Raw genomic sequence first — 14,213 nt, forward strand, 5'->3', positions numbered from 1 at the left:
ACTTCATGATCAGAATAAAGCACGAATTCTTTACCAATCAAATAGTGCTCCCACGTCCTCAAAGCCCTTACAACAGAATAAAATTCTTTGTCATAAGTGCTCCACTTTTGCCTCACCTCGCTAAGCTTCTCATTGAAATAGCAAATTGGTTTGCGCTCTTGAGACAAAATAGCTCCTATACCCGCTCCACTGGCATCACAATCTGCCTCAAACAGCTTATCAAAATTAGGTAAAGCAAGAACAGGCGCGGTACACAACTTTTGCTTCAGAATAGCAAAACTATTCTCGGCTTTCTCTCCCAACAAAAATTTGCCTTTCTTCATACATTCTGTAATTGGGGATGCTATAGTGCTAAAATCCTTAATGAATCGCTTGTAAAAAGTAGCCAACCCATGAAAACTCCTAACTTCAGAAACCGTTTTAGGTGTAGGCCACTCCCTAATTGCTTTCACCTTCACCTCATCCACCTCTATTCCCTCAACAGTGATAATAAATCGCAAGAAAAACAGCTTGTTAGTTAAAAAACTGCATCTTTTTAAGATTTATATACAGCTTATTAGCCTGCAATGCTGTCAACACCTCTCTCAAGTGCTTCAAATGATCCTCCTCGGTCTTACCATAAATCAGGATATCATCAAAATAAACTACAACGAATTTGCCAATAAAAGATTTCAAAACCTGATTCGTAAGCCTCATGAAAGTACTTGGAGCATTGAAAAGTCCGAAAGGCATCACCAACCATTCGTACAACCCCTTCTTTGTTTTGAAAGCTGTCTTTCACTCATCTCCAGGCCGAATCCGAATCTGATGGTACCCATTCTTCAAATCCAGCTTCGAGAACCATTTAGCACTGTGCAACCTATCCAGCATGTCATCCAATCTCGGAATTGGAAACTTGTAACCCACGGTTATTTTGTTGATGGCTCTGTTGTCTAGACACATCCTCCAACTCCCATCTTTCTTAGGAGTCAACAAAGCAGGAACGGCACATTGGCTCATACTATTCTGAATGTGCCCCTTTTGCAGCAGCTCCTCCACCTTCTCTTTTAGAATCTCGCTCTCCTTAGGACTCATCCTGTAGGGATTAAGTCTATATAGTGCTGAATATCGCACATAGGCGACAACCCATCTGGAATCTCCATAGGCATCAACTCACTAAACTCCTTTAATAAAGGTTTAACTGATTCAGGCTGCTCCTCCACTTGTAATTCAGCCTCTGTCTTGAATGCCTGTTTCACTATTAGCGCGTGAATCTGTCGGGTCTCCTTAATCTCAACTTCAAATTTCCTTGTAAGGGTAAGGAAATTATTTTCAACAGCTTGTTTTCCTTTATTCTTCAATGGTAGCAATGTATACTTCACTCCACCCCTCACCAGACTATACTGATTGCTCCTCCTCGAATGCTGTGCATCTACATCATATTGCCACGACCTTCCAAACAACACGTGGCATACATCTATGTCTACCACATCACAATACAACTCATCATGATACTTACTGATGGAGAATGGAATTTTGCATCGTTCAGTCACCTGAATACTTTCCGCTCCAGATTTAATCCATCCTAACATATATTGGTTAGGATGTTTCTCCACAGGTATCTCCAGCTTCTTTACTGCCTCCTTCCCGATAATATTCTTCATGCTACCACTATCAATGACCACCACAAAGATCTTACCCAGAATGGTGCACCTGATTCGAAATAATTGATGGCGCTGCGAATCATCTTCTTGTTTTGGGGCTAACATCATCCTGCGCACTATGCAAGTTATCTCCCCCTCTTTCTCATCTTCGAGATCTTCTTCCTCACCATCTGGTTCATAGCAATATTCATCTTTCTCCTCTTCTCTTGCTGCCATGTTTACTGTCTTCCTTTGAGGGCATTCATTGGATCGGTGCCCTGGCTGATTACATCTGTAACACTTTATCGCCGCCAGTTTAGCATAAGGATTCGGGTTCGCAGTTTTCTGTGCATGCGTCCCCTTGTCTTTCGCTTCATTCATAGGATGCTTTCCTACCGCCTCATCTTCCTGATTTCGCCCTACGTTAAAGCGATTGTTGAAACTGCTCTTTTCTATTAAACTGCCTGAATTGCTACCTCTATAATTTTCGTAGCCTCTTTTTCCCATTTCTTGCTGCATCAATTATGCCTTCATCGACATATTCTTCGCTTCAGATAGATTCCACAGAACCTGCACTCTGATTTTTATCTCGAACGAAGGGCTTCAATCCATCGAGATATCTAGCCACCTGCTGTCCCTCCGTCTCCGACAGATTATTTTGCTCCGCCAATCTCATAAATTCTGCCGTATACTCATGTATAGTTTGATTACCCTGCTAGCAACATTGGTACTGCTGGAACATAATCTGCTCATAGTCGGGTGGAAGGAACTCCTGCTTCAGCAATCTCTTTATTCTGTGCCAAGTTCGAACTCTCTCTTTTCCTTCACGATCCCTCCTATTCTGCAATCTCTCCCACCATGCGGACGCACCTCCCTTCAATCTACAAGCCACTAATCGCACCCGTTTCTCACTAGGGGTCTCCATATAATCGAAGAATTTATCAATATCAGCAATCCAATCCAGAAAATCTTCTATTCCCAGACCTCCATTAAAATAAGGTATATCGACTTTTAATTTAAAGTAGTTGCCTTCACGATCATCATAACGTCGTCTTCCATTATATCCCCTCCGAAGTCTCCCATAGCGATGTTTGCCTCCATAGCCAGCGGGCTCTTTGTCAGCAGACTTGTCTTCCTCTTCTTCCTAACTCTCTGAAAATAAAGGATTATACTGCCTGCGGACAGGAACAGGACTATTAACAGGATCACCACGAGCAACATCTGCACCCGGCCTTCTGCCATGCTGCCTATTCCGGTTCACATCAACGCCGAAAGCTTCAAATCGATCTGCTATTTCATCAAATCGTTCTTCGATACGATGAAGTCTGTGATCAATTCGTTGATCTAGGCGTTCCATTAAACGCTGCTCCAAATATTACAGCGCATCATCCCCAAGGATCGGGGCTCTAGTCTCTTGAACATTGTCACGAAGACCACCGCTTCCTCCGCCAGTTGCCATTGGCTCCGATACCACCTGACGCAGCGCAAAGCGTATAAGGCACAATAACACGCAAAGCGTATAGGAAATCTCCAATTTTTAATATCTAAAAATTTTGTCGTCTCAAACATGAATAAACACCTTTTATATGAGGTGTTAACCCTAACCCTACTAGGACTCTAGCAAACCCAAAATTACAAAATTGCCACTAGTAGCAAAAAAATAAAGCCCAAAAGAAAATACTAAAAAAAATTGAAAAATCCATCTAAACAACCCCGCAATGCCAAAATTCATCATTAGTCATGGCCAAAGGTGTGAGAATTGATCAGGAGGCCATTTCGCTGCAACCAACCGAATTTGAGTTCCAAACTTGTCGACCTCCGAGTCCGCCGGTCCTAAGAGCATCTTCCTCCCTTCGACTTCCATTGGGATTTCTGCCTGTCCAATCGGCCCAAAAACACACTGCTAATACTCTCTACATCACTCTCGCCTCTCTCCTTTTCTTTTCGTTACTTTTTTTTCCCTTTGGTTTTTTTGTTACGCCTATGGAGAATCCAAAAGAAGAAACTCCCTCGCCCCACCCCCCCACCCCTTTGCTTTGCTTTATCCCAAGATACGTCGATTCAGTGTATTCATCCTCGTGCCTCTTCATGTGTATTCATGTATCTCTTGAATTCATGAATCTCGTGAATTCATGAATCCTTCGATTCGTGTATCTCTTGGATTAATATATCCCTTAGATACATAAACTTTAAGACTCTATATATAGAGGTCTCCCCTTAGTTCAAAGGTATGTACTTCCAAACACAATTTCCATAGCAATCTTCCAAGTGTGCTGGTTTCGAGCAGTGTTCGACAGAGTCCTATTCGTATAGTGCAAATACCAACAAGTTCGAGGTGTTGTATCTTGGGAGGCATAATTCGCGAAGCTGCTGCGCACCGTAGGCAAGAACTAATCGCCTTTAGGAGATTCGGTTAGTATCGTACCTCACCTCTAGATCCCTTTTGTCATTTATTCTTTGAGTCTTTGGTCATCAAGAAGCCATCGAGTACTCGGAGAAGACATCGAGGACTCGGAGAAGCCATCAAGCACTCAGAGAAGTTCACGATATCTAAAGAAGCCATTCGACTACTCGAAGAAGTCATGAAGAAGCCGTCGAACCGTCGAACACAAGACGAAATCGTCAATCGATTACTGGAGTTATATTACAACCAAGTAAGTTTATATTTGGTTTGTAATTGTATCATCGAGTACATCAACTTGATCATTATATTGTTATCATCTTCTTCATGTAATAGATTTCTGATTACTACAAACAGTATTATGTATTCTCCCCAATATGTGTTTTTCGGTGCTTGTGCGCGTGTGCACACATATCTTTCCAACAACCTTAAGGCGTTAGTCGTTTATCGATTAATTGATTTGTTGTGATTATTTACTATTTGTTTGGTCATCAAAAAATCGAGGTGGTTGATAACAACGAAGTACCCATTGATGTCGGAAATGTTCTTGGAAATGTTCCTTTGGTCGACCCAACCGCTGCCGTTGGAGGGGTTCAAACCTCGAGGCCTAAAATTGTGGCAGTTAATGCTGCGAGCCTTCGGGCTAGTACCATCTTTGGTGGTACGGGTATACATCAACAGGCTTTGCCTCCCTTGATGGTACCATCTCATACACCGAATGAGAAATCGGAGAAATTCACCGGCGTGGGTTTTAAACAGTGGCAACAGAAGATGTTCTTCTATTTGACCACATTGAATCTGACCAAGTATTTATCGAAGGTGTGCCCGATAATTAGTCCAAATGAGCAAGATGTCACAACGCTCGTGGCGTTGGAGGCTTGAAAGAATGGGGACTTCCTATACCAGAATTATATTCTTAACTATTTGGACAATTCCTTATACAATATTTATTGTAACTTTGGAAGTGCTAAACAGTTATGGAAGTCCTTAGAAAAGAAAAACAAGACTTAGGACGCAGGCACCAAGAAATTTGTGGTAGCCAAACTCCTGGAATTCACAATGATAGATTCTAAATCTATCATGAATCTGATTTAGGAATTACAAATAATTCTGAACGACATCTTTGTTGAGGGAACGATACTTAGTGAATCATTCCAAGTTGCAGCTATAATTGAAAGGTTGCCTCCGTGCCGGTTAGGCTTCAAAAATTATTTGAAGGATAAACGGAAAGAGATAAGTCTTGAAGATCTCATTCTTCGCCTCCTAATCGAGGAGGAATGCTAATCCTATTGTTGAACCAAAGGCCAACGTAGTTGAGTCTTCCAATTCCACGCAAGATGAGCTCGGAAAGTTTCTTGCAACAGGTAGTCCGCAACATCAGGTTCCAAATCACATCTACGAAAGTCGGGTGCGCTTTGACTGTTTGCTGGAAGGAACAGGATCAGATTTTTCTGGCAGAGATGATTTGAGGGGGTTGTAGCAGTCTAGAGTCACAATCATCTTTTCAAGCTTAACAAGATATGCGGACATTGAACCGAGAGAGACTTGGCTAGCCTTGATGTCAGCCTGAATAGGTGCCAGGGTTGAAGAAACAGGGGCTTCCACAGGGGGTGTGGACCTAGATGGACGAGGAGGTCGAGGTGCACTGTTCTTGGGAACAGGAGCTGGTTTCTTCAACTTCTGAACTGCTGAAGTGCTGCCTTTTAATTTCCTAATATAATTTAGGACATTAAAAGCTCTTCTTCAATCATGGTCATAGACACTTAGTCGGTCAGTTCCGACCAAGCACATATACGAACATACGAATCAAAGTGAACAGTCAATTATGGTCAATGGGAATAGGAAATACAATCAAAGTGAACATTAAAATACGGTCAAAAAGTGAATACTGATTTGGTGGAAAGGTTGTAATATTAGGGGAAGTGGAGTTTGAAATGATTGAGAAAGGACATTAGAGTCAAAAAGGAAACGAAAGAAAGATAGAAAGAAAGGAAAAGAAAGAAGTAAAAGAAAGGAGAGAGAGAGAAAAAGACTCGGCGAGAAGAGACGACAAACAAGAAGCGAGAGGCCTCGCGCAGGAGGAGAAAAGGAGGAGAAGAGAGAGAGAGAGAGAGTACACGGAAGTAAGGGAGAGTTTGTTGAGCAGAGTGACGCATCAAGGAAAGTCACAAATTCCACGGCCATAGAGTCAAAATCAGCCAAAACCATCGACTTCCCTAATACACATTTGAACAGCTACATAAGTTCATGCACGTCTATGATATTTAAAGAAGAGGAGGGAGCGGGAGTGTTTGGTGAAGAGGGCGTTGGTGGAAGCAAATAGAGAACATAGCAAAGAGAGAGAAGAAAATATATATGTGTGTTCAGATGAAATGAATTTAAATACAAATTATGGAAAAATAGCGTCTCCACCACTACTTTACTGTTTGGCCAAAAATAAATAAATAAAACTCCTCTATTTGTGACGGAAATTCCATAAGTCAAAGCTCTCTCTTGTGATTCTGGTCCCACATTCAAGGTGGACCATTAGATCAAAGGGAGAGAAAACGTGGTCCATCAAATTTGTTTTGCAAAACCGATGTTTGTCATAACTTAGACACAATGAAGGAAAGTTACGGATGCAACAATTGATCGAATTTACAGATTGAGAAAAATCACAAGCGTAATGAAAATTATTAAAACATAGGCCTCAAACCTTTACTAAGAGTAAAATAAAATTACGATCAATTCAAATATTTTACTAAAAATATGCAAAAGAAATTTACTTTTAACCGAATAGGTTACTATTCACAGGCTCTAGAGAACTTACGACCACCAAGGAAAAATTAAACCCTCCAAAAAAAGTTATGTAATGAAAAATTACAAATAAATTACTATTAGTGATGAAAATTACGTATGCCACAAGAATGTTACAATTCATTAGATAATTTATTAACAGTAGAAGAAGATATTCATTAGGTAGATACTATTTTTTGTGAAATATTACAAATCATAGGATTCATGGAGTTTACGACAACAAAAGGAAATTACATAATATGAAAAAGAGAGATAGTCATAGAATGATATGTAACCAACATATTACTATTAGTGAGGAAAATTACAAATAGGGAAAATCACGAACAACTAGACAGACCCGGTCTGTTTTCCCTTCTTGAGTCAAGTTCAGCCTGAGTATTTCAATCAAAGGGAAGAGCCAGAGCAAAGCAAACAAGGGAATGCATCAGTTCATTTTAGGGCGTTCTTCTGTGGTGCTTAGTGCACCAAATTCTTGTTTCTTTGTTCGCTTGTAACCCTCTCAAGAAGAGGAAAACGAGTGGAAGCGATACAAATGCAGAAAATAAGGGCACCGACAGATCGTCTACATATTCGTCCATCTATCCAACGCCAACGGGCGCGGGGAAAGCGATCCTTGCGATGTAGTCTTGAGCTATAGAGGCTCAGGTACTCGCAAGATCGCAAGGGCTTCACTGATTACCTCACCATGAAATTCTTGAGCTTTAATCTCACTTGTTTATCCGTCTCACAGTAATATCCGTCCTTGATAAATTATTTCCACATTTGCCATCGCGAAATTTTAATTTTCTACAATAATTTACGAGATTAAATGCTCTTCTTCATTCATGGTCATGGACACTCAGTGGGTCACTTCCGATCAAGCACATATACGAACAGACGGTCAAAGTGAACATTCAAATATGGTCAATGTGAATAGGACATACGATGAAAGTGAACATTAAAATACGGTCAAAAAGTGAATAGTGATATGTTGGAAAGGCAGTAACATTAGGTGAAGTGGAGTTTGAAATGATGAGAATTAGGGGTGATCGGTTCCCGGTCCGGTCCGGTTCCGAGTGGAACCGGGAACCGGACCGGGAGAACCGGTTCCCAATTTTGGAAACCGTGGACCGGACCGTTTGGTCCTAGGACCGGGAACCGGACCGGACCGTCGGTCCGGTCCGGTTCCGGTCCGGTCCAATAGAACCGATCACTTAGGATTTAGTTTTTTTTTTGGTCAAATACTTAGGGTTTAGTTCACATTATACTAATTTTTATCAATGAATTTATATCAATGAAGTTCACTTAGAGTTTAATTCACATTTTACTAATTTTTATCAAAGAATTTATGTCAATAAAGTTTACTTAGGATTGAGTTTACATTTTATTAATTTTTTTGAAGAAAAAATATGTCGGTCCGGTCCGGTCAGTCCGGTCCGGTCCGGTTCCCCCTTGTAACCGGGAACCGGACCGCCCGGACACCGGTTCCATTTTTAGGAACCGGGAACCGGACCGGCACCCCTTAGAACCGCCCAAATAGTGTCGGTCCGGTTCGGTCCGGGCGGTTCCCGGTTTGGGCGGTTCCATTTGCACACCCCTAATGAGAATAGACGTTAGAGTCCAAAAGGAAAAGACGAAAAGATAGAAAGAAAGAAAGGAGAAAAAGAAAGGAGAGGGGGGGAGAGAGAGAGTGTCGGCGAGAGGATAAGATAAACAAGGAGAAAAAGAAAGGAGAGAGGGGGGGAGAGAGAGAGTGTCGGCGAGAGGATAAGATAAAACAAGGAGGGAGAGGCCTCGCGCAGGAGGAGAAAAGAAAGAGAGACAGACAGACAGAGCACACCGAATTAAGGGAGAGTTCGTTGAGCAGAGTGACGCTTCAAGGAAAATCACAAATTCGACGGCCATAGAGTCAAAATCAGCCGAAACCCCCAACTGGAGAGTGACAGTAGACTCAAAGAGCTTTCCATCCGTAGATAATTCACTCCGTACAGAGATCAGGAGGTCGGTCAAAAGGGGTCCGAAAACACCGTTTTTCGGAATGCCCGCCGGTGAAAGGATCAGCTGACACCCTCTTGGAAAGAGCCAAATTCGGTAAGCTACACTTAGAATCGGTGTACTAGCCATATACCGTTGGAAAATAGACTCGATCGTCGTGGAACCTAGGTCATAGCTTTTCGTGTTGGTATAAGTTAGGTCAAGATCTGACCACGTTTGTCGTGAGGAAAATAATCGAGTTCCATGTCAACCCAAAGCTTTCCATCCAGGTTAGTGAAAACTCTAGGCATGAAGTTAGATCGATCATTTTAGTACTCTTGAATTCGGTTGGTTGATGCCTACTTATTTAGTTTAAATTTTGATGTTGAATTTATATGAACTTCAAGCGTAACTTGCTGAGTTAATTGTTGGCTTGAATTGAAGAGTTTTATATATATGCTTGGGATATGTTTAAATAATTAGCAAAATAGTTGGTTGCATCTTGGATGGAGGAAAAAGGATAAATTGAACTAAACCTAAAGGTGGCAAAAAGTGCAGGCATTTAGAGGGTGAGGTCCATTGGGTAATAACTGCATGACACTACATTAGTTTGGCTAATGAAAATGGGATTAGACAGAAGGGGTTGCGAAAACGAGGTGGTGGACATAGTTAGGGTTGTTTATATATTAGGCTAAAAAATATAAGAGTTAGGTCGGAGATTATGATAAGGCATCGTGTGAGCTTATTATCATAGGAAGATGCTCCCATGGAGTTTCCTACATAATTTCAATATCTTGGGTGTGAATCGAAAGAATCCAGCTTTAAATATCGTAGACGTGCGTTAAGTTATGTAGTTGTTCAAATGTGTTTTAGGGAAGTCGATTAATTACACTTCAATCTGTTTCCATATGTGTGTAAATATTTAAATGTGTTTCAAAAATGACTTGGGCTATTTGGGGGCCTCTTTAGGGCCACCTAATCTTCCACACTGAAACGACTGTCAGCTTACTTAACTAAAGGCCGTGTCGTCATTGCCTAACTCTTTCTCCAGAACACGAACCTTCTTCAGCATTGCCTAGGCGGAGAAATTAAGAACACGTAATTAGGAGTGGACCAAGCCAACAAGCTTGACTTTGATTGGAGGGTGAGGTCCGAAAGAAGCTGACTCCACCTGTTTGTGAGCAGAATCCGAGGCTGTAAGGACACGAGGTATGCTGAACATTCTCAAGCACTTGATTTTTTACACACGATTAGCTGACCGAGGATCGTACGAGCTTCGCTCGCTTGATAAGTTAAGGACTACAAGCATTTGCAGAAAAGCATCCTAAGAGCATCTTTCTTTGTTCATCAATCCCTTTGGCCGCAGAAAAAGCTGTCTTTCGTTTCGACTAGACGTGCGTGAAGTTATGTAGTTGTTCAAATGTGTTTTAACAAAGTCGATTAATTACACTTCAATCTGTTTAAATATGTGTTTAAATATTTAAACATGCGTCAAATATGTGTTTCGGAACAAGTACTTGATGTGGGCATTCTGGGGAGAAATTAACGTACACGTTATTCGGAGTGGACCAAGCCAAACAAGCATTTGCAGAAAAGCATCATAAAAGCACGTTTCGTTTCAACTTCCTACCTTAGATCCTCATGGACAGAGTGTGACATTCCGGATTTTGGCCCATTTTTGGGATTTATAAAACGTGTAATTCGTCAGTGCGCTTATAATAAAATCTCGCCCGGAACTGATCACTCCTGGGTTATTATTTTTAAAATTAGAGATTTCGCTAGAATCGCACTTGATCGAATTTGGCCGTTATTTAGACCCCGAACTTGGCAGTCGATTTTCGGGAGTTTTGGGACGAAATAAATTGGACGGTGTCAATATTATGGTAGCCAACGTTGAGATTTTCAGGAATGATGGAAAAAGGGGAGTGTTTGACCACGTGCAAATTTGGACTAGTAGACCTCCCTCGTTATAATTTGGTCTAATTAATTTGGCCTTTGTCCCTTTTTATATGCGAGACTTATTTTGGACCGGTAGATCGTTTTCGGTTTTGAATTTGGACCATCGGTTTGCAAATAATATTTGAATGTTCAAATTATTTCTTATTCTATTTTCTCTCTCTCCTCTCTCTCTCCTCTGGCCGCGTGCGCGTCTGCCCCATGCAGCGTCCCCTCAGCCCATACCCCTTGCAGACCTACTCTCCCTGACACTCTCTCTCTTCTCTTTCCTTCTCTTCCTTTTTCTTTTTCTTCTTCTTCTTCTTCTTCTTCTCTTTCCTTGGCCGACTGGTTCGCTCCGCTTCTGCTAGAGCTCGCCTGACCGTCGTCGACCCCCTCCGCCTCCGCCGGACGCCGCCCTACTAGCCGCCGACGCCGCCGTCCGCCTCGCACCGTCGTCGCGCCGCCGCGCTGCCCAGCGGCTCCGTCCCGACTCGGTCTCTTTCTCCTACCCCTGTTTTCTTCCGCCCCGAGCTCGCCCTACCCAGCTCATTTCGCCGCCCGCGCCGCCGTCCGGACGCTCGTCGCCTCCCCTCGGCTCGCCACCGCCGCTCCGGTTTCCCTTCTCGGGCCCGCCTTCGCCCGCCATTCGGCGGCAGCCAGCTGCCCCCTCCTTGTTCACGGCCGTGCTAGGCATTTGCCGAAGTCGCCGCCGTCCGGTCTCCATCGCCGCCGCCGTGTCGCCCGGCCCAGAGCTAGCTTGCCCGAGCTCGCCCGGCCCACCGACCGGATGCTACTCGCCGCCAGTGGCTTGCCCCGTCAGCCGTCGATCGTCGTTCGGCCAGCCGGCTCGCCGTAGAAGCGTCTTGACCATGCTCGAGCTCGTCGGCCGAGTGTTCTCGGGGCCGTGGCCAAGTCGCCCAAGCCGTGGCCGAATCGTTGCCCGTGCCCGTGCCCGCGCCCACGCCCGTGCTTGTGCCCGTGCCCACGCCCGTGCCCGTGCCCGCGCCCACGCCCGTGCTTGTGCCCGTGCCCACGCCCGTGCCCGTGCCCGTGCCCACGCTCGTGCCCGTGCCCGTGCCTGTGCTCGCGCCCGTCGCCGTGCCCAGCCGTGACCGAGAATTTTGCCCGTGGCCGACCGCCGTGCCCGCGCGTGTGCCTAGTCCGCACTGTTCACCCGGGCCATTTTAGGCCCGAGCCGACTTTTCCCGGGCCAAACTTAGGTAAGTGGCTTCCTAAACCCTACCTAGTATTTTGGGTACTTTATTGACTTGTCTCGGGTTAGAACGGCTAGGACGTGTTTTAATTTAATTATATTATGTTACAATTGCGCTATTTAAATTGGATTAAATGATATGCTTGACTCGGGTAATGGTGTATGGCCGACTTGAACGTCGGGTTTGTGGACTGAGGTGGCGAATTGTGAATTGGACTGAGTTGTGAGTATGGGTTGTTTGATGCAATTGGCGTGAAATTGATTTAATTGATTGGCGTGTGCTTGCCTGTTTATTTTAAGCCCGGATTGATCGGAGGGCTACGGACTTGGGACGTGTTGACGGCGGTCCGTGTGAAGGCATGAATGGCCGATGTGCCAAATGGATTCGGGCTTGAGACGTGTTGACGGTGGCCCGTTAAAGGTGTGTTGGACCGGGACGTGTTTACGTCGGTCATTGGAATTTGAGCCCGGATTGATCGGAGGGCTACGGACTTGGGACGTGTTGACGGCGGTCCGTGAAAGGAAAGTGTGGCTTGGGACGTGTTGACGGCGGCCACTGGAATTGATTGAATGGTATGGCTTGGGACGTGTTGACGGCGGCCATTGGAATTGATCGAATTGTGAGGCTTGTGTGCCTGTGAGAATGAATTTGAGGCGCAGTGGCGCGAGTTGTGAGAAAGATGTTCGGACACGCATGTGATTTGAGTGTGACTGAATTGGCCGGTTGAGCGTGTGGCCGAATTGGCTGGTTGAGCGTGTGGCCGATTTGGCTGGTTGAGCGTGTGATTTAATTGACCGGTTGAACGTGTGGTTGCTTGGCTAAATTTGGTTAAATGCGAGTGAGATTGCGTGTGCCGGGTGACCGTGATATGATGATGAACTATTATTGCATTGTCATGTTTGGACTAATATGCAGGGTTGGCTCGTGATTCGAGGGCAAGGTAAGTATAATGATGTGAACTCTATATGTTATGGGGTAGTTTGCATGTACGACTTGTCTGGGTACGCATTGGCCTACGTGGGGTATAGGGGGTTGCTTATTGAGACTCGTTCTCACGGTTATTATATAACCATTTCAGATCCGCGACCGTGAGTGATGGGAGACGCTGCAAGGGTATCTCGGAGATCGAGGACGGGTCGAGTGTCCCGTATTTTGAGTTTCCCCTTTTGTAGAGGAGTTAAGTTCGCGAACCATTGTTCCTTTTGATGAGCGTTGTATGTATTTGCCAAGTGTAGGAATTACAGTTATTGTTTTGTGCTATTGTTACCCCTTGTCATTATTAATTGTCCGGGTTGTTTCTATTTGCTTCCGCGCGTGCCTAATCTCTGATGTTTGGGTTGGGTCGGCGACGCGTCCTGGGACGTCGCGTTCAATGATCGACCATCGCGGGATAATCGCGCGCTCGTAGGGTGCGGGGCGTGACATCCCCGTTGATTTGGTATCAAAGCAAGGTCAGCTCGATCCAAGTGGTCGAAACCTGGAGTGATAAGGAGCGATGACTTTGGGGTAGCCAGTTAGGGAGATTTGTTGGCCATGCGTTACCCCAGACTATTTGATTGTGATTGCTGAGTGATGTTATGCAATAACGTGTGAAATGCAGGCGCGTCAGGACTTGAGGTAAGTGCACGAACCCTATTGGTTGTGATTGGGTGTTGTTTGTGATTGACTATCTGCTAAGTGAATTGTGGTGATTCACTGCCTAGGGCTCGGGACTGGTATAGTTGGCCTAGGTTTTTAATTCCCGATGAGAATTATAGCAGGTAAGTGGGTGTTGTGAACCCTTGAACCCTGTGAGGTTGAGTAGTCGAGGTAGAGGTCGAGGTTGAGGTCGTGTAGGTCCGCAAGTTGGAGTTGCAGAGGATCCCAGATGGGATGAGATTTTGAGGGCACTCGAGGAAGTTAGAATTTTAATGGGAAGGCAAACTGAGAAGCGAAATGCTACTGTTGCTACTAATGCTGAGGCCGCTGTTGTCGCCGCCAATGGAAGTAACGGGAATCGTGGGCATAATGGAAATGTTGGGAATCAAGGTCAAGGGTAAGTTAATGCAGTCAAACAGATGCGTCAGTTGGTTGGAAAATTTTTGAAACTTAAACTTGCAAGGTTCGATGGGAAGATGTGACCCGGAGGCTACATTACTTTGGATAGAAAGGACTTAGAAAAATAGGCTTTGAGGTATTCGGGTGCACTGATGATGAGAAAGTGACCCTGTGTGTATATCAACTCTAAGGAAATGCAAGTGACTGGTAAAAGGACCCCCAAAGTAGGATATTTAGAAGGGCATAACTCCA

The 14,213-nt window shown here is 44.3% G+C and overlaps 1 long non-coding RNA gene across 1 annotated transcript; it reads left to right on the top strand.

Moving 5' to 3' along the window:
• Positions 1-8,558: 8,558 nt before the first annotated feature.
• On the top strand, positions 8,559-10,426 carry LOC130135774 (uncharacterized). Its single transcript, XR_008815006.1, has 3 exons — positions 8,559-8,889; positions 9,824-9,981; positions 10,346-10,426. It is a non-coding gene; the product is annotated as an uncharacterized LOC130135774 (long non-coding RNA).
• Positions 10,427-14,213: the final 3,787 nt, after the last annotated feature.

This window comes from Syzygium oleosum, unplaced genomic scaffold (genome assembly GCF_021117445.2).
Source record: "Syzygium oleosum isolate NSW1041296 unplaced genomic scaffold, Sole_v2.1 Sole_v2.37, whole genome shotgun sequence".
NCBI lineage: Eukaryota > Viridiplantae > Streptophyta > Magnoliopsida > Myrtales > Myrtaceae > Syzygium > Syzygium oleosum.